The sequence below is a fragment of the Dermacentor albipictus genome, chromosome 10 (assembly GCF_038994185.2).
Source record: "Dermacentor albipictus isolate Rhodes 1998 colony chromosome 10, USDA_Dalb.pri_finalv2, whole genome shotgun sequence".
NCBI classification, from domain to species: Eukaryota; Metazoa; Arthropoda; class Arachnida; order Ixodida; family Ixodidae; genus Dermacentor; species Dermacentor albipictus.
This window is the reverse complement of record NC_091830.1, coordinates 48,055,096-48,076,534: the sequence shown is the minus strand read 5'-3', so window position 1 is coordinate 48,076,534 and position 21,439 is coordinate 48,055,096. Positions and strand designations below refer to the sequence as shown.

The 21,439-nt window shown below is 46.5% G+C and overlaps 1 protein-coding gene across 1 annotated transcript in view; it reads left to right on the top strand.

Moving 5' to 3' along the window:
• The first annotated feature begins 348 nt into the window (after nt 1-348).
• LOC139051035 (b(0,+)-type amino acid transporter 1-like) overlaps nt 349-21,439 on the top strand; it is a 228,778-nt gene continuing 207,687 nt past the window's right edge. Inside the window, exon 1 of the mRNA XM_070528062.1 lies at nt 349-512. The gene's annotated coding sequence lies outside the window, so the exon portion shown is untranslated. The remainder of the gene's footprint in view (nt 513-21,439) is intronic.

The following is a 21,439-nucleotide window of genomic DNA, read 5'->3' as shown; positions in this document are numbered from 1 at the left end:
AAGAAGGAAATCTTCATTGCTATTTATATGGCACGCCTATCTCCGCGACAAGGAACATCGGCCGCGGCGCCTGCGGCTTCGCGTCGATGTCTCGGTGCGCACGTCTATTCGCTTGTCGGTGCGTGCCAAACCGTACTGTATCGTGTTTGATAAAGACATGCACATCATGTTCAACTCGGCATTACTGCGCATGCCCACTAACGATCGAACCAACGAACATGTTGGTTCGTTGGTTCGAACACGAAACGTGTTCCCTCTACTACCCACAACGTATATATAGTTGAGCAAATAAAGCAACGGTGTTCTGTGTTGACTGGCTCTTGGCTCGATCGTATTCTTTACGTGAACAACACGAAACACGTACCGAGGCGTGCCAGTGGTTGAAACACTGCACTCGCACACTTGCTGTGAAAACGATATCGTGAGCAATGCGGCAGCAGCCACAAGCGAAGTGACCTTCGTGCCGTCTGCCGACTGAACGCAAAAGCGGCGAGCACACCGCGCGCACAAAGGTAAGAGCAGTCTGCATATAGGTTTGCAAGATAGCGGGCGCGTGACCGTGCGCAGATGTGCCGAGGTATGTACGCACATGTTGGCGGAGTCGAAGCCGCGCCCCGCGCTGCGCTGCGTGCCCCGCATGCCTCCACATATGGAGCGCGAGATTGAGCCGCGATCATCACTTCCCGCGCGCCCGGTCGCGAAATGCGCAGTTGCTGCCGGAGTACCGCGCCGCCCATCCCTCCTTGCCGTCCCCCACGTCCTTTCGCGCGACCGAAAACGGGGCGTCTGCTCTCCACTTTTAAAGCGAGGCTTTCTATGTATGTCTCTCTGATTCGTCCGCGCGCGACGTAAACGCACTGCTGGAAACCCCACTGATATCTGCGTTGAACACTACAGTTTATACTCGCAGCAGCGCGCGAGCGCCAACTGGCCAGCCAGTCATTGCCTTATAACGGCGCGAAGCGACGAACTCAGCTAGAGTTAGCGCATGCGCACAAAGTTCACTGGAAGCAAAAGTTGCGTCTGCTAGGCATGACACCACCCTGCGCCTCCCTTGTCGCGATTAACTGAGCTTCCCTGTTTATCGGTGAAAGCACCCGCGCGTGAATACGGGCTCGTCTTAGGATCTGGTAAAAAATATCAAAGCCGCTTTCTTAAAGAAAGATGGTTGAGCGCCACGCTACCTAGATGAACTGTATACATCTGCATTGCATTGCGTGCGTCACGCAATGCATTCCCGGCTGTCACAATGGGCAGGCCGCGGGCCCAGCGCACGGCAGAAGAGGCTGCCGTACGCGAACGTAAGCGCGAGCGCGATCGTGCCCGTAAGGCTGATCCCGTGTATAGGCAACAGCATGCAGAAGCCATGTGGGAGCCGCTTGTGCTGTCGAGATACCTACTGGTCTCGTGATCGTCAGCGTGTACATCAGACGAGCCGAGCACGTCTCGTTGTGACGCGGAAACGTTCCTGGCAGAAACGATGAAGACCTTAAAGCCACATAGTACGCCGGCCCTCGTTTGCGGTGACATTAACACCGATGTGGCGAAAGGGCACGGAAATGGATCGGAAGTTTCATGCTAGATTGCTACTCGCTGAAACCGAAGACGCCTACGAATAGACCCACGACGCAACACAGTTCTTGCATTGATCTCACGTTTGCGAGCAGGCTGTAAGGGGCGATGGCGAGAGGCCAAGAGTAAGGCTTGATGTGACCTTCCCTTGGGTGTTTTCGCCGCTGACACTGTTGCCAAGACTTGCCCGCGACGAAGGGCCACTCACGTCGTCGGTGGAACGAAAGCGTGAGAAGAAAAGCGTAGTGCCGGGCAAGAGGGGGTCTGTGGCGATGATGGCTACGACATGGTGCCAAAGTAGCTTGCATCGTCTGTATGGAAACAAAGCGTTGCTTGAGTGATAGTCTGTCTGCGGCGGCTGTTGTGAATTGTGCCGACGCGTCACCCACGCGCTGCCTCTCGCGATCTCCCGATTAGCGAGGCAGACGCGCCATACTTTGCTCCGTTTGGAACGTGCGCACGAGAGAGATCGTCCGCGCCAACCAATATATTGCGAAATGAAAGCACCTATAGAGCTGCGCTCAAATTTTGCATTACGGAGTATCATAATGTTGGTGAAATTGTATGTGCTCAATTCCTATGGAATATAATTGTCACGTGGTAGTGACAGTGAACAACGACACAGTGTAATAATTGTGACTTACAAATTTAAGTCTTTATTGGAGCGCACTTGTACCCAGCAAAGCAGGTAACATTTATGCACAACGATAGCAGCGAGCAAAGTCGGTGATCGTTGAAAATCTGATCAGCGGGTCAAGCGCATCGACTTTTGCACCTGATTCGTCGAAGGTTCCAGAGTAATGGCTGGCACCCGCGTGTCTTCCAGAAAGTGCTACAGTATTTGTGCCCTGCATGCACTCTGATTACACAAGGCTCGGGAACAACAGACAGGGGATAGAACAATTGATAACGTCCCAGAAACTTGCGATACCTGCAGGCGCTTCTTGCGCTGAGCGATAAAGTTTAACATTTGTTAGCCGGTGATATAAGTGGTTACCCACGAAATATAAACGATAGGCGGCTAATATGGCCATCCTACATGACTACGGAAAGACTAGGTGCCGCCCTTACTCTCCACTACGGAAATTACGTCCAACCGCTGACTTGCCATTGTGTGACTTGAGCTATGTGCCTGAGTGAGTTGAGCATGCACTTGTTGCTATATAACAATATTACTGTGAACGACGCTCATTCGCCTGCTCGTGAGCTCCCATCAGGAGACAGTTGTGCGAAGATGTGGTGCTATACTAGCGGACAAATTTCTGTCGCTATGAAGGGACACCGATGGGCGCATGGCTGCTGCACATGTGTTACCACGCAGAGTAGTCCGGCAGCGTTTGAAAGTGCTTTTGGTTGCTCGGAACAGACGTTGAATTGGCGCAGCTTCCACTTACGGTGGTTTCTCGTTTCGCCAGACGAAGAAGGGAAAAGCCGTAACGTAAGTAAACCACTACACTCAGTGGTGTGTTCTGCTTTATTTGACTGTTGCTACTAAGGTGTTTGTGTTTTGTCGTCCCCAGCCTAAACAAACGTGGTATAAAGCGCGGGACTCTTTTCAGAAGCACTCTCACTCGCGCGTGCTTTGCCTCTGTAGCTTTCTCTTCATAGCCGTAGAAAGTTGTGCGCGAGTCTAGGTAGATTGCTGCAATTCTCCACAAAGTGAGCCATGAAAGCTTTTTAAAAGTTCTTTGTATAAACACAAGCATATATTCGTGGTTGGTAATACGCTTACCATCATACCCATATCTTCTTCATCTTCACGTTCCCTATGACAAGAGTAGTAGATAAGTATACTTTAAGCTCAGACCGACCTCACTAGGTTTTTGAAAAAAATAAATTCTCTTCTCCATCTCCCTCTTTTGGCGATTCACACAAAACATCGCCACAAATAAATGGTTACTTCGCCTTTTTGATCGCTCTCCTATAGCAACATTGCGCCACGTTGCCTATCACCGCCGATAGTGATCGGCCATCCCTAACAGAGCATTATATATATATATATATATATATATATATATATATATATATATATATATATATATATATATATATATATATATATATATATATATATATATAATCTTTGATGTGGCTATTTCAATATGGTGAAACAGCGCATACAACCAGGTGGATGAAACAAAGAGGACATTGCGCTGTTCTGTCTGTTTCACCCATCCCGCCGTCTGCCCTGTTTCATCGTAAAGCACGTAGACTAACAAGCCCGGCTCAGTGTCCTTGCGCATGTCTTATTTTTGTTTACACTTGTCACTAACAGCCATAGTTTCGTCCGAAAGGCGAAGCATCGATTGCGATAGCAAATTATTATACAGCTATTCGAAGTGAGGATAGTAGTCTTCTCGGCCGCATGGAGTCGTAAATACTCGCTCATTGACTAAATGAACAAGCATGGTGTCATGCGCATGGTGTCCCTCGATGACCGCGGACACTCGCTTTAAAAACGTTGCGTTGGGGAAGAGCGGCAGCACTGGCGAGCGAACTGACTTTCGTGCTGCCTCTCGCTTCGGTGTGAACTACGCGACGAGAACACAGCTCACACGAAGCTATCAGCCCTCGGCGCACCTAGACTCTGTACTCATCGGAGATCGCTCTCAAGATAGGGCATTCGCGGCCGGGCTCAGGTGCGGCATGAGCCGCTGGAGTAGAGCGGCTCCTGCCGCTTTTGGAAAGACGTAAGCCAGCGGGCTTCTTCCCTGCCTTTCCCCAGTCGCGCCGCCGTCCTCTTCAGACCCTCGCAGTTCGAGCCGCCGTCCTCTGCACACCCTCGCACGTTTTCACTTGCACCCAAACCACAAGGCACGCGGCCACGATGAAACGGCACTTGGACTTTATGCGGAACATCACGTGAATGACGATAGGGACGGTGATGGCGGAGATGCGCCTGAGTGTTGATATACTAGCTATCGCAACAATAAATGCGTTTGATGAAAGTTGATCATGTTTTTATTTCTTAAATATTTATGCTATGCTCTTTGTTTAAACATCTAAAATCATTGCTTAGCGTCTATTTTGCCTAAATATTTTTGCCTAAATATTTTCGTTAAGCATCGGACTAAAGTGAGATGATTTTCACTCTGTGACGCATCTCACTTTAGTTTCACGCACTCAGCACATGGGACGCTTAGAAACAACTTCTGAGCTGCCTTGTGTAATTTCTCTCCTGCGTACCGGCGCTGTACAGTCTTAACAAGGATGTAAACTGGCAAACCCACCAATAGGCACCCTATACTGAATGCATATCGCACGGTTTCAGCCGTTGAAAAGAGCGGGAAAAGAATAACGGTAAGAGAGACGCCAATGTTGACAAAAACGAGCCAAGTCGGCACCCTTACGGGCCTTGCAGCGTCTTTCATGCTTACACGGAGCCTGAGCATGGCGACCATCACCACTACAACATTGAAGCAGTAGAAAATCATGGAGCTCTTAGCAAGAAAATTCACTGATCCAGTCAGAGCAAACGGTATGGCAATGCACGTCCTGAGCGCAATCGCAACGACAGGGAGTGACGACTTGACACTGATCAGGTTGATGAAGGATGGCAGGTGCCCTTGCCGAGCAGCGGCCATATAGAGTCGGCTGTTCGTGAAGAATGAGGCACTCAACGTTCCAAAGGAACAAACGCAGACTATGGCGGGCACAATAAACTGGCCCGCCGTGCCCCATGCTTCCCGGGAAAAAGTTGAGGCCGTCGCTTCAGAGGCTGCGATGCTCCCGGGATCCAGGACGACAAAGTAGGCCGCGTTGGTCAGCACGACCAGCCCGGTTACCAAGACAGTTCCGCCCACGACAGACTTCGGTATAATGCGCGATGGATCAGACATTTCTTCGGCCATGAAGACGATCGATGCGCTGCAAAGAAGCGGCGACAATTTTGAATCCTGGCATGTTCTCAGAAGTCCTGCAGGTTACAAAGCAATAGCAAGTACAAAAAATATGAACCATGGGTTAATTGAACATGGTTATGTTCCTCGCTTCGTAGGTGTGACAGTTGTAATGTGATAAGTGCACTAGCGTGTCCGCTTTTTTACCATCAGAGTGAGCATTTCACTAGAAGACTGCATTTCTAGACAGCGAAGTAACTGTCTTCTTTCATGGCAGCATGCTTATTTTGCCTAAATGTGTGCAGACAAATTACCCTACCGCAATAAAGAGCGATAGATGCTCCTGATTCTTACCTTCCTGCTCCTGGGAACAGAGCGATTGAAAATGCTGCGACCAAATTTCCGGGTGTAGTGTGACCGTTCAGGGAGAGCCTGTTTAGCAAGAAAGGTGCTGAAAATAAAGCAAGATCTGAGGCACTCGTGCAGTCTCTCCGCTCAGCATTTGAACCCACCGAGCGTGATGGCGCCAGACAAAGCATGACCTCTGAGATCACAGGTTCAGCAAAGACACTCTGCGCTGCCTTTACATGTAAATGAATGCGTAGCTTTTTTTCTCTGTGGCTATCTAAAGCGTGAAAAATACGTGCTACCTTTACTTGAACTAATAACACACGAAAGAGCGTCAGTGAGGAGATCAGGTGGGGCTTGCTCGGCCTGGCAAAGTATGAATTGCTTCTAATCTCTGTGTTGCTGTTCGGGTTATTTCTCCTCTCTTTTTTGCTATCATGCATAATCTCAAGCTTTGTAGACTTGTTTAAGCAGAAGTGCTTCATAGCCAGCTTTGCCTTGCGGTTTTAATAAAATATTCAAGAAAACACGCGTCAACATCGGTATACACCCATTAACGTCGTGCTGTTCTAGGCCAGCACACTGAAGAGCCGATGGGTTTGGCAGTGTGTGACACTAGAAGGTGCAGATTAATTGGCACTGCTTAGTTTCACGCTAGAGGCTTCAATACAAATTACCAATTTTGCGAAATCGACACCATGCCAACCTAAAATGCATTATAGCGCGCAGATACAGGCGCTGTTATGGTTGCTCAAGACGCTGCTATTGTTACTCAATAATGCTCTGAAGACCAGTTTTACATTATTGTGCTAGCAATTATATGGACACTCCAGGTGCATTTCTGCCGTCACCCTCATCGTCACTGTGATATTCCGTATAAAGTTCCAGTGTGATAACTTGGTCGCCACGCACTGTATGGTATATGGCCAGTGAAAGCATGCGAGGGTGAGCTGACGATGACGGCTCAATCTGGCTGAGCGCAAGGCCGGAAAGCGGGGCGTGGAGTAAGCGTGCCGTCTTCCGTCGCGCGCACGGCACTTGGGGAAAGGGAGAGAGAGGGGTGGGGGCATTCGGCTCTGGCAGCTGCTACATATGCTACACGTGGGCCTTATATTGAAAGCGATCTACGAATAATACAGGGTCTAGGTTTGCCGACGGCTGGTAGCTTCGCGTGCGCTGTGTTCTCGTGCTTGGTTCGCGTTCAAGTGAGAGGCAGCACGAAGGTCAATTCGCTCGCTGCAGCTGCCGCTGTTGTTCACGCCAGCGTATCGACAGCGAACGTCCGCGACCAATGAGGCCACGAAAACAATCAGGGTAGATGCGCTCATGTTGGCCTGTGTGCGCGTGACACCGTCTTTGTTATGTTGGCAAGCGAGTGCTGAAGAGTTTATATGGCCGATAAAGGTAACGCTCTTGGTTTTCAGAGTTCGTCTAGAAGACATAGATCAATCTTACCCCTGAATAAGAGGATGTGAATCTGCTCAATAAGCGGAAATACATATCCATGGCTCGTTCATTGAATTACACGCTTGCTTATTTAGGCCAATCCATGTCGGATTCAGGGAGGTAGCCGATATTTCTTGTAATGTGGGAAAATATGAGCTTACCTTGAACGCACCACACGGTGCCAGTGATGATGATTCCCAGAAGTACTGCAAGCTTGAGCGCGAAAAATATGTTTTGAGTTTTCATGGAGGCCTTCAACGAAAACACGTTTACCACAGCTGCGAGTTCTGAAAATACAAAATGGAAAGCAAGCCATGACTAACTAACACAACTGACCAAGACCAACACAACTGATTCAATTCAATACTCATAGAATAACTTGATGATTTCATTACGGTAGCTTGTCGGCTACAGAGTTGGTCTGCTAAGGTCGAGGGGATGGGTTCAACCACGGCTGCGGAGGCTGCAATTCGATGGGAGCGAAATGCAAAAATGGTCATATCTTTAACGTGCACCTAAATGCAGGTCCACGTTAGAGAACAAGGTGGTAAAACGTAATTCGGAGACCCCCACTACGACGTACTTTAATCTCAGATCGTGGTCTTGGTGCTAATTGCCCATAATTTAGGTGTTGTCATGACCGGTAATACGTTTCAGTCCTGAAATTTTCACACACAGCCAAAAAATGTGGTAGAAACTTCGCAGGAATTTTGCACACATTGTCCAGCTTTATGGTAAAACACTAGCGTAACTGAATTGACCCTAGTTTAAAGCAGTTATACATCAAAATACCAGCCGAGTTTGAACAAGTTTCAACCAACAGCGCTAAGGAGATACTAGCTTCTTGCTACACATGTATTTACGTCACCTAGTCTTAACTATCATATCAGTCGCATTGCATTGTCTGTGCAGGTACTACTTCAAATGTTGGGCGGGCCAACTTCAATTTGGGGGTGGTCCAAGTTGAAATTTGAGGATAGCTCAACTTAAATATTGGAGTTGACCGACCTAAATTTGGTAGTGGGCCAATGTGAATTTGGGCATGGGCTACGTTGGAATTCGGGAGTGGGTAGGTCAACTTAAATTTCGGAGTCGGTGAACCTAAACTTGGGGGTGGACAAACTTGAAATCTGGGGATGGGTCAAGTCAAATTGGGGGGTATGCTATCTTGACATTTTCGGGTGGCCCATGTGCAGCTGAGCGCTGCTAGGCGTCCTTCGAGGCATAAACACCTCGCGCGCTAGGAAGCGCGTTGAGTCTCTTGGCGTGTTTTTATTGGACCAAGAGCATCTTCACCACACAATGGAGCAATGGGAGGCACAGCTAACCAGCTCAGACCTGGCGGGACAACAGTCCTTCATAACACAGGTCAAGCGGGCGGCCGAGGCCAGCGGGGCCTTGGACTAAAGGGTCTCCGACCACTGCACGTAAATCGTTTATAAATAAAATTTCTCTCTCTCTCTCTCGGACCTACCACCGGATGTGGACGTGAGGTTTGGAGCTTTCGCGCCAACTGCAGACGATATAGCGTCTCCCGCACTCTTTCTCGACCTATTCCGATCTCGATGATAGATGCTTCTCGCGACCTTCCTCGGTGACGTCGAAATCACCACCCGTGCAGCAGGGACGCCCGATGCACTTACGAGCCACTGCGCAGGCGTTGCTCGAGCTAAGCCTCAGCGTAGTCAGGCTTGTCTTCCAGCTATCCCGACCTTGTACAACACCGCCAACGTCCATTGACCACCATAATGTAGGTGAAAGCCACCAACCGCGGTGATCCAGCAACAGAACGACATCCAGAAGACCCCACGGATGGACCATGGCCCTCCACCCGCGGTCTACGGGGCTACCGCGCTGACGCTAAATCTGACTCAGCTGCCCACCACCAAGAGATACAACATTTCAAACGAATTGTGCCACGAAGAGCACAGGACCCCCATCTCTGACCAGTGATAATTTTAATCATCCTACGCCCAGGAAACGGTCTCACGCTTGGTGAGTGGCCTCGACACTCCTTGACTTGCGCCGTTGGCGTCGAGGCAAGCCTCAAGGGGCAAAAGGTCGACGAATTTCCCCTACGTGTTCAACCCGCTCAAAGCATCGCACTCGTCAGCACGCCAAGCTATTGCATTGCGACCATCTTTAACAACATGGCATCGCTTATGCTTGGCCCGCATCGCTTCCCCACTCAACATCCCTCGCCTCTCCCGATGCCGATAATTCCTGCCAAGGATTTATCACAGACCCAGACGCAGAGACTACACAAAGTGAACCTCTAAATCACCTGCTGGCAGCTGGGGTGGGAATCCCCCGTGCAACGCATGCAACAAGTGCATGCGTTGCACGGCAGGGGCGGTCGTGTGCGCCGCATCTTGAAAAGAATCTGCAGAGGGCTCATACGTTTGTGCGCGCTGTACTCTTGACGCTCTTACGTTGAAGGGATAGACATCAAGGTCAATCCAAATAGATCGCGAAGCTTCGGATGAAAAGCGATTCAGAGCGAACTGTCCCCGAGATCGGCAAGGGTGTTTACGAGAGCAGTGATTGAAGGTTACAATGTTTGCAGGCAAGAGAGATTGGGAAAGAACACGTTTTCTTTTTAAATGAAGCGAAACACTGATTCATTCAGCGAAAGGAAAATTTCTATTAAATTTTTTTATGTGCGTGACAACAAAGAAAAGACAACTCTGTTTTATTTCATTGTTGTCAACAAATACATTTTTTTCAGCGGCCAACGTAAGAGGGGGCGGCGCGTTCACGCCGCTATCACTTTCGATGCAATGCAGCTGTTGCGTGCAGAAAGGCGTGCTCGTAACGCTCACCTGTTATAATACGCCTCCTCACACGTTGTGACGGTTTGTTTGTTGATAACGGCTTGCGTTGGACAATGATGTCGCTAACTCTACTGCCAGATTCGTTGCCAATATTTTGACTTTTCACCATTGCTATGGTAATAATTTAGTTTAACCTTAAACGAGCAACCTCACGTGCTTAATAAGAGAAGATACGCTAATTGTTGGCCGCATTATATGCGGTCGAAGACTGTAGTGGAGAAATCGCACTCGAAATAAAAAAGCTATTTTTTTCTGATCGAGAATTTGTACAATAAAGGGCGCGCCGTTTATGAAACGGTGCATATTTATCACCAGACCCAGCGTCGTTGAAGAAATAAGATAAAGTTATTTCATTTCTTTTTCTTCACTATCTACAAAGTCCAAGCTGTAAATACTACAGAGGTTTACGAAATGAAATCAGGGGACTTCGCTGACAAATGCACAGGCACTGCTCCTGAAATATATTAAGCGCACAGAAACAGACCGCGCTACGTAACAGCTGAGTAACTGTTTAGCGCGCAGAACAATCGAGCGTTCACGCGCAACCATATGGCTCACCGATCACGCACACTGTCACCAAAGCTGTTGCTCCATGCGGCGGCGGGCAAGTACCATAGACCAAAGTGAAGGCGTATCTCGTAAACGTAAGGCCGTTCAGGGTGACGGCCACAGGGTCCATCAGCAAGAAGGTCCACAGATAGAAGAACACCAGCAGTTCGCCTGCTCTTCCCATGGATTTAGCGGCCACGTTAACGTACTCGTAGGGCCCGCCGGCGGATGGTAGTAACGTTCCGAGTTCGGCTATGCAGAGCGCATCTGTAAATTTGGCAATAGAGGTCATGTTACAAAGGGATACCGAGCGCATACTTGTTTGCGACTGCATGTCGACCGCTCAAGTAGGAATTCACCTGTGCAAGCTTTGCCCTGCAACTTACGCCTGTGGTAAACGCGCAGGGCTGTATCTTTTACGAGCTCTGGATAGCGGCTGCTTGATTTTAAAAAATGGCGCTCGTGGAGTTCCTTGATGTGACTTCGTACATACCTGAAGATTGCCCGTACAAGTACCAGGCTAAGTTCGTGGTTGGTGCACCTGCAGTAGTAGACTGTCAGCCAGTTTCCACATATACGGGTTTTTGTGTGCCTGTGAAGGATGCCCTCATATCCCTCAAAATGTGCATTTCGCATTCACAAGCACCTTTTATCGAGTTTGGAATTCACAGTATTACACCCTCAGCAAAGGCGGATCTTCAATGATCCAGTTACAAAATATTGCCCCTCAGGCAGGAACAAATATATGATTGAATTAAGCTATGCTGAAACCCTGTCAGTAAAAACGACCTTTTGACAGCATATTTACTGAATAAACGAAGTTCAAAAATGTTTTCCGACCTAATACACATTGGGTTGCAAACTCACCATAATAAGTGAAAACTTTTAATACGACAACCACGTTATTACCACATGAAATAATAGCCTACACCTAATCTAAGACAGATAACAAGTAGGAGCCCTCTTCTCGATACTACTCGACAACATCCTTCGCCTCCTCCTCCTTTCAAGACCAGAAAGCAGATGATGATGACAAGTTGCAGCCAACCTCTCCATGTTTATTTTTTGCCTGACACATAAATGACATAACTCACTTCGTGTGAACGCACACTAATAACGCACATGTAGAGTTTACGCCAAATAATAGAACTGCGGAGGTTTGACAAATCTAGCTACATCGCTAGCGTTTCCTAGGCTGTAACTATGTTTAAAGCTGATTTAACGCTGTCGTGAATTTGACGCTTTCCGCGTATTTTGGGCTTGCATAAAATCACTTATACTTTCTCTAAAGTACTGCTTCTCGAGTCATAGCAAGAGCTACCCAATCTGTATATACAGCCGTACGTTAGAGAGCATTAATGTGAAGAGCAGTCTGCGGACATTCGCGGAAGCTTTTATTATGCCGACTTTTCTGTGTTAATGACCTATATATAATTGTGTATTAAATAGTATCGCAAGACTGAGGTTCGCAGAAATAATTTTGAATTGGCACCATCGGGTCTACCACACTGCCTAAATAAAACACTCTTGCACCGGACAATCACAGACCTATAAGGAATAAGCTGCGAAATATTTCCTGCACACTCACTGAATTGCCTTAAACATTCAGTATAGATGTTCTTGCTAAAGTTACGCATTACTTTAAATACCTAAAGATCGCGCACAAAATGCTTGACGCAAGTTCATGTGTAGGTACTTCCAATTTCTCAATTTCTTTATACAAGATCATTCACTGTACATTTACGTTATTATGCATTACTGCTAGAAATTATGTTCTGTATCGTTATTTTATTATTTTTATGCTCTTCTATGTATTAATGACCTGCCGGTAAGACGATTCAGTTGTTGGCAGGAGCCCAAACAAACAATAAACAATGAGGGTGTGTCAAGGGAGTCTTGTAAAGCATTCTACCTTTAAGGGTTGTCTGGGAAAAAGAAAACATGTCGCATTTTGTTTTATTGGCAGCGTATCTCACGGCCACTTTTTGATTCTGTCAATAAAGCTATCTCATAAGTGCCTTTTTTTTGCGAGCTATGCGGGCTTGCGACCATGCAGATCTAAATTGCGCTTCAAGACCGGCTCCTCGTCTGAATCCTACCACCGTAAAGGAAGGCCTAGTTTACAAGGTTTCTTTTCACAGGCCATGCAAAACTATTTGGAAGTTGGTTGATGTGGTATTATTTCCTACGTTCTATTTCGCTATTGAGAACGAAGGTAGTACAAATTAACAAGACAAGGAAAAGAGACACAGCAGTAACCCTGAAACGGAAAATCAACACCTGGCCTTTTGTGCCCCAGCGCAAAATGTGCCTCCCGTTGAAAGTCAGTGCTGTGCCCAACTCTCTTGCTTGTTACGTTCGCGCGGTTTTCGTCCTAAAAAATCGCACTTGTCCCTGAACCTCATAGTAGATCATTGACAATTTTGTGCTGCAAGTGGGCTAGAAACAATCGTATCGCAATATTTGGTTTTCCAGTTGTCGCGCACTGAAGCCCGTGTCTTTCTGGCAGTATAAGCGAGCCGCCTCTTTTCTGTCGGCTCTGTTGGGACCGCTTGACCACCGGGCTTCTGCAGCTCGCGCGACTGCGTCGACGAAATATCTGTCCATTTGAGAGGTAGAAACACTAATTGAGTTTCCGCCCTCTGCGCTATGCTACTGGGTGTTGAGTTGGGTGTCCAATTTAAATGCTTGGATTTGAGGACGCGGGATTACCTGAAGTTTTTCCATACTTACGAGCGAGAGATGCTAGTCCTCCTGTCATCCAGACCAGAAGATCGGCGCCGCCGGAACCGGCGTCCTGGTAGACAATACTTGGCACGATGAAAATTGCAGAACCTGTAACATTGCGCAGCATAACGAAGATGCCAGATAATAAACCCTTGCCTAGTAGAGGATCCAGGATGGTGTTTTCCACGAGGGAAGTGACATTCGTGTAGTTATTGCATATCTGTCATTTCAGTTATTGCATTTCTGCATTTCAGGGCAAAGTCATTGCATTTCTTTCACTAGCCCTCCACAAATGACCAAAAATGGTTTGTGCCATGCCGACTTTGCCTGTCTGTTACGTGACGCCATGAAAAGCGCCATACCTCCACATATGGTACAATGTCTACACACTGATTATGCATAATTTACCAGAAAGAACAACGCAAACTTCTGTTTTTCTGATTTTACGCCTATTTACTCAACTAAATCATTCTCCTCAGCAACTCCTACTTGACGGTGCTAGAGCGATCGTCGGTAAGTCATCTCCTATTCCTTTCAAAATGGGGCAGTCTTCGGCTTTCCGCTCAAAAATCGAGTTTCGTTTGGCATGTTAAAGCATATTTAATGCACACATGTCACGTTTACGTGGTCAGCTTTCGAGGTTTTGTGACGTCGCCCGAGAGACAGGAGAAATAGGCACAGCATGGAAAATGTTTGACCGATAGCGGTTAGCTCAGGTCGAAAAGGGTGTATTATCGGAAAGGATTATTTTTTTTCTTTTCTCTCTACTCACGCATAATCAAAGTGTACATGTCATGCCAGATGAGGAATTTCCGTGGTTTTCGTGATGTCACGTGGCAGACAGGCAAAGTGAGTGCGGCCCCAAAATTGTTTGGGTGCCCTTGGTTTGCTGACTGCCGAAACGGAATAGAAATGTTTAGAATAGCTTTACCTTATAGCGCCCCGGAATGGAATAGTCTTACGCCATACGGCCCCAGACGTTACAGTGCACCCAAGCAGTTCTATTAGATATATTTGCCACAGGATGTTCCATCCTTCGATCCATATTTGTATGACCCAGTGTATAGACACCTAGAGTTGCAACTTGAAACTTGAATAACGGCTCCATATGTAATGTAGGCGGTTATAATCCGCAGCCAAACCAGCGCTTGTGACTGCGCGAAAGTTGCCCTTTTGACCATTAACAGCGTGTTTCTCGGCGGGCGTAAAGAACATTCAATCTCAGCCTCTGTACGGGAGACAAAAGTTGCGCTTTATGTTTTTCTGAAAGGGAAGAATAAAGAAAATCTATATCAACAAGAGAAGGCTTAATTTTCAAATCATCATTAAAACTAAGAGAACAGTAACGATTGTTCTGTTAAGGCTTACTTACTGTCGGGAGCTTTATGAGAGCGAACCCGCGAATGCGTAGCACATAACCTCCAATGGTGCCGATAAGAGCGGTAGAAATCAATCGATATGCGGTGGAAATCGAAAACAAAAGTAGAGAGAAGGAAATCCTCCTGTCACCAGGCAACAATAGTCGGGAAAATGTCTGCCGACTAAGTTTGTTTGACAAATTCGTTTTCTTCAGAGAAGTCAGCGAGAATTATGCTCTATACATCAGCCTTTGCGCTGGCTATTAGTCCTACATTTTGCTTCGTCATGCCGCTGTTCCCGACATTCAAGATTTTTTTAGGTGAAGTTGTCTGTACATTACGCTATGAAGTTAACATGTGCGAAAAGACGGCTGTCCTAGTTTGTTCTTTGTATCGCAGACATTGTTTGTAGTATCCATTTGACATGTTAAAAAGCTTATGTCGGCCAAACACGCTGATAATTGAACGAGAGGCTTCGCGAACACCTCTACGGCACGTCAAAATGAGTGAAAGCCCATCTGGGGGTTTGTTTGTATGCAGAGGGATTGCCGGTCTCAGATTGATAAGTATGAATTATTAGCAAAAAAGAGCAACAAGATGACACGGGAAATAATGGAAACGCACAAGATATCACTATTGAATGATAAAGGTTCCAGTGCAACATATGTCTTGCTACACGAATAGGAAATTACTCATCTAAAAACTCATTACCGGACAAGGTTACTGTTCGCGCCCTTCACGCTTGACGGGTGGCTCCTTCATCGTGTCCTTTCTCATGTTCGTTTATAGCTTATTTTCTCACCTTTGACGATGCGTTTTCGCGTATTTACGTTTATCTGTCGCAATAATAATGCACATATACTTCTATTTCTTTATGTCCCGTTGCCTTTATCCGTTTTCCTAGCCTTCTGATAGATCGAATTTTAGGTAAATAATTCGTTTGGCTTCTAGTAGTAGTAGTAGTAGTAGTAGTAGTAGTAGTAGTAGTAGTAGTAGTAGTAGTAGTAGTAGTAGTAGTAGTAGTAGTAGTAGTAGTAGTAGTAGGAAAAGAAGACGTAGTAGTAGTAAACGAAGAAGCGGTAGTAGTAGTACAAATGAAAAGGATGATAACATTAGAAACAACGTTACACTACGCAGTCTTCGGTTAATGAAGGGGGAACTTTGAGCCAGTTGGGTCCGACATGTTTAAAGAGGGAAAGATTTTCAGCCACTCGTACAGAATTCATGCCTGGTGCCAGCATTGAGCTTTCAAGATTTTGTCTATTCTCTTCCAGTGCCCAGTTGAAGGGCGAAAGCCCCGAAGGCCTTTGCGATGTGCGGTGGGCAAACACGAACACGTAGAAAATAGCCATAAGCTTTTGCTCGGCACGTAGTTGAAGCGATTAGGCTAGCGCAGAAGCCCTATTTGCTGCATGACGGGTAGGAACGTAAAAGAAGAGCCCAGGGTAGGAGAAATCAGGTTCAAGGGGGGAGGGGGCACTTTGAGCCAGTTGTTTCGACATGTACCGAAGTCCACTCCTTCGTGTGAAGAAGCGGTTCTTTTCCTCTTCAAACATCTTCGGTTAATGTTATTTACTCATCCAGAAGTGCGTCGTATTTGGGAAGCATGTTTTGCAGCATGTCATAGTGTAAAGGGTTAGAGTTGCAGCTTAGCACACGCATGGAGTAGGAACATTGGCCAAAAAAGTAAGTGCATTGCAACTTCTTTGAAAAAGGAAACACTCCTTCGGATAATCAAGCTCTAGTTGCGTCAATGGATCAAATTTTCATGTGGTTTAATATTGCAGAAACAATCTAATGGTGTGTGGTCAATTCACGTTGAGCTAAAGTATTTTGTGCAAGTGTCCATCGGGAATACTTAGCTGCACAAAGGTATACTCTTTGTATTGTCAGAGATAACCACGGATGCTTCAACGTGAGAGCTGATTCCGCAAGGAAATGTATTCCACCGATAGAATCATTGTTCGAAGAGGTACGTGGTGATCAGTAGAATTCAGATTTTATACAAGACTCCAAATGAAGTCTTTGCAAAATAAATATCCGCTTCCCAAAAATAACCTCAGAATACAAAAATGACGTTTATTTTAGGCAATGTTCATGTGTTCCCTCGAGGTTTTGATCATATCATTGATTAGAAAAAAAATGTGAGGTATTTCTCAAATGGTGATCTGGAACGGGAGTCCAAATACTACGCACCGTTATACTGCGCAGCTGCTTATGTACAGTTGTTTGACTTTGTTAACGCCGGAGGAGGACCAATTGTACGGAACGAAGAGCCTTCAAAGAGAAAGATCTGTCGCTGGCAACGCAACCTGCTTATTGAAATAGTCGGGTGTTATTCACCTGTAATTTGTTAAATATGAAATCAGCAGATATAACCCGTTTCGAAGAATAAGTCACCTCATGGTTATCTTCCACACTCCTTAAGGATTCTCAGTTATGTGGTAACCACGCATGTCCAGTCAGAGCCACTTTAGATACTTAATAGTCCAACCTCGTTATAACAAAGTGGGACATAACGAAGTATGCGAAATTCTCCTTGAAATGCCCACTAAAACCCATGTATTGTAAATGTCATTATAACGAAGTAAAATTATCCTGCTAATGGATATAACGAACTAGATTTGTTCTAGAAACCAAGAAACAGCGGACCCTTGCACGCCGAATACGTCGCTTTTCACGGGGTTTACCCCACTTTCAGCGCGCGAATTCGAAATTCCCGCGCCCACGCGTTCAATGCGATGTTGAGCAACGCGGGTCCTTGTCATAAGTGCGCGTGCGGCGCGTAAGATGTGCCTCATTATCGCCATCGGATTTCTCACAGTTGGCGCGCAGTGTTCTATGCCACGTGCTGCTCGAACACGACACTCTTTGTTGACGTCACAGCGTGGAAGCTGTTTGTTTTTGAACCGCGTCGCCACCTCTCTGTTTCCACGACGCTGTCGACGAGCCAAGTGCGACGCGAAAACGAAAGGCCGTCACATTGTAACAGAAGGCGGCTATCGCCAACGCAGTCGCGTCAGGTAAGAAGAAGTGGTACGTTGCGCACGATGAAGATTCTTTTGCTTTGTTGTTAAAATGTCGCTGCATACTTGGCATGTATCGCTTCAGTTGGCGTCAAAGCCATCTTCGTTGCAAGTTTGAAGTTGTGCACCGCCATTAGGCAATAGTGGACAGAACGAAGTAATAGATTGAAGCAGTAACTTCGGTGGCCCCTTCAACTTCCTTATAACCAGATCTCCCAGTAATATTTTTTGCAGCTGCACACGGGCAATCAGTTATGGAATCATGAACACTCGGAGATGAAATTACAAGGGTTAAGTGAAGGGCGCTGGAAAGGAAATGGCCTGTCTGTTTCTGTGCGGGACAGATGGATGCCGCTGAAAAACAACCGTTGCTCTGGTTTTCAACCCATGTCGTTGGAGCGTAACGTATGCCTGTGTTCAATACACTCCTCCACAGGTGCGCTACGTTGGCTCTACTAACAAAGTTCAAGCCTCTTATCACTCAATGGCCCCGTTTCTGAAGTGCTCTATTGATCACGGCGAGCTCAGAGGAAATGGACGCCATTGCAGTCGCGTTGCAGCAATCCGTCTGCTATTTCCGGTGGTAGAAGCTAGAAGAGACAACGCACTGCACTGCTGTGGCCTGATATGAACCTATCACAAGAAACCAACAAACGCTGACGCCAAGGACAACATAGGGGAAATTACTTGTGCTTAGTAAAATGAAATAAAGAAACGATAATTTAATGGAGATGAAAGTGGATGAAAAAAAAGCAGCTTGCCGCAGGTGGGGGACGATCCCACAACCTTCGCAATGCAGACACGGATAATGTAAAATTTCAAGTTCCATTCTATACGCTTTCGCGCTTTATGAGTAATTGAATGGGAACTCTCCATGCATTATCAATGAAACCAGTCGATCTTGAATAGTGGGTGAAAAAAAAGGAATGTTATCAACCGATGTTAAGACTGAAAATACACTTCATTTCTTTTCCTTCTTTTTACCCTTTGTCTTTGGTTTGGAGGGTCCCCCAACAGTGGTTATCTATGGGAACCGCCACTCAGAACCGCACAAAGAGGAATGGAATATGGAATAAATCCTTATAAAATACGGATTTATTCCATATTCCATTCCTCTTTGTGCGGTTCTGAGTTCAATGCCCAGACATTGTACGCACCCATATATATGAATCGAATAGCCGCACTGCCGGTCCAGTGATTGACACAACAGTAGGTTCATTACGTCGGTACACTGGGCACAGTTTTGCCTCAGAGCTCATATGCAGCGTAGTAGAATAATTACATTTTTTTAGAACACTTACCTATGCTGTTGCCCACGATCACTGCCACTGCACTGAAGAGACCGATGTCCCTCCTGAGACGAGTGGGTGCGGAGCCTGCGTGAGTTTTAGTATTTATTTATTTTGCGATCCACGAGCTACGGTCTTCAGTGAAAAAGCTTTAACGCCTTCGCCTGTCTAGCTTCATCACTTTCGTGTCACCTGTCCTTGGGGCACGTATACGCTTGTTAGGATGTGATTGACGCTCATCCGCTAGAGAAAAGCAGACGAGTTTTTAAAGTTATCTTCACAGAAAGATGCATCAAAGCCTTGCCTAAGAGAACGACGCACCGATAGCCAACACACAGTAGCTGTGTGGACATCGTGCACGTACTGGGTAAGGCCCTGAAAAGTGCGTAGTAAAATTGTAAGACTAGTTGACAATTTCTCGATTAGCAATTAACATTGATAGTCCTTTATCTACAGCGCAAGGAATATGCAGAGAAGAAAAAAGTCGGATGCAGTGTTAGCTCTTTGTCATGCCTACTCTATCTACCTCGTTGATGTTCTTCCGCGATGTACTACATCAAAAACGCAATCCAACTCCCCTCCGAATCTGTCGTTATTTCGTTCTCGCTTTAAGCATTCCTCCATATACCTTGAATGCTATCTTGCATATATTCTATTTCATTATCTACATGAAATTGATTTTATAAATGTCTTGACTGCAATGCTACTCATTTGTATTTACTGTTGTACCCATGTCATTTCAATGCGTGTATTTAATAGCTGTTACTGTGTTGGCACAGCGATGCCCTAAATAGCCACTGCAGTTCAATACGATGCTTATATTAAATGTGTTGTCCTGCCAATTAAACATGATCTTGCAATTTCACTAGCCTACAATATTACCCGAACAGTGCATTAGTTTTTTATATGGTCCAATACCATGCGATGCAGTTAATTACTCAACCTCAGTTGGGCTAACTGACAGGCGTGTCGAAAGCCCGCACAGCGCCATTAACAAAGTTTCCTAACGCATCTGCATAAACTTTGGAAGGATATACTGATCTCTGTTAAGGCCCCCGCATCGGCTGCAGATTTCACGCTGAAATAGTTCTGGCGATTTAGAACTTTGCACTTGGCTGAAGCTCCTGTCGAAACGATAGGTTCCCATAGGCTAGTTGAAGATTTTTTATTCGGTATTTGTGCGGTACTATCAATTGTCATTCGATGCTAATTGGCATACTTGAGAGGTGGTGGCCAATTTGCGTCGCCGCTGCATGTAGCTAAACACAGTAAAACGCTTGCCTAAGTGATGTATCTGCATTCGTATGCTCTGTGCGCGTTCCACTTGTAACGCATTATTTGGTAGGCACGGATGATGGGAGTCGATATGGAATAAATTTATTCAGGTATAAAAAATCTGGCCTTTACTTCCCCCAGGAGCGGTTGCGATCGGGCAGTAGTTAAAGAAATGCTGGCAACGTGAAGCGTGAAAAAATTGGGCTGCATGCGTTCCATTGTAGTGGTTTAGCACTGTCCGTTCCTGGCTCTACCGTGTGCGCTAATATGTGTTAAATACTTTCGGCCGTCTTTTGGAACTTTACCAAGGTTGAGATATGTCTATGTATCTCTACGCAGCTACATATATTGGCTTACTGGGTAGGTGCTGCGCTTTAACGACCCTATTTCGAGCAAAGTTGGGGCACTGATTATGTGCCACTGTGTATGCGCAATTCTTGAACGAGGCTTTGATGTCAACTTGGGTGACCTGGTACTCAATTGCCACAGGTTATGCGGAGCTCTCCAGTGATCTCTTTCGCACCAACTCGGGTCACTGGGGGTAAGTCAGGTGCTATGTACCGCTTGTCAGTCAGCCTCTTTCGCGCCAGTTTGGACAACTCTACATGTGCGGAGTACTCTAACACTTGTGGTGCTTTCTTGCTGGCCAGGAAAATTCTCCGTAACGCTATGGGAGAGCTTCACACGCTGCCACCAGTGACCGTGCGGTGGCGCCACTGGTTCTGAGGGGCACGTGACACGCGCCGCAGCAGCTGGCCGGTGTGTTGCTGTGGTGTCCTGTCGCGGCTTTACGCAATATATCTGCCTTTTACCATGCGCAGAGAAACTGGAATTGCCATCGGAAGCATGAACAACGATGCCGAAGACTCGTTTTGTGCCGCAACGTTGTCTCAAGCGGGAGCGGACGAAGCGGTATGCCAATGTTGTGAAACCAATCACCGATAAGAACAAAAAAGAACATCGTATCGACGCCGCGATCACCATGTCACTTGTGCTTCTTATGTTCAAATAGGCGAATGTCAACCCTTGCTAGGAGTAGAAATTCACTTTCAAGGTGTGCCGATTCTGGTCAGTGGATATTACACCTAGCTCAGCCGGCGACTTCGCGAACCAACTGCCGGCGGACCCGAAAAGAAGTACAAGCAATCGGGACGAAACAAACTGATTCCTTAGTTC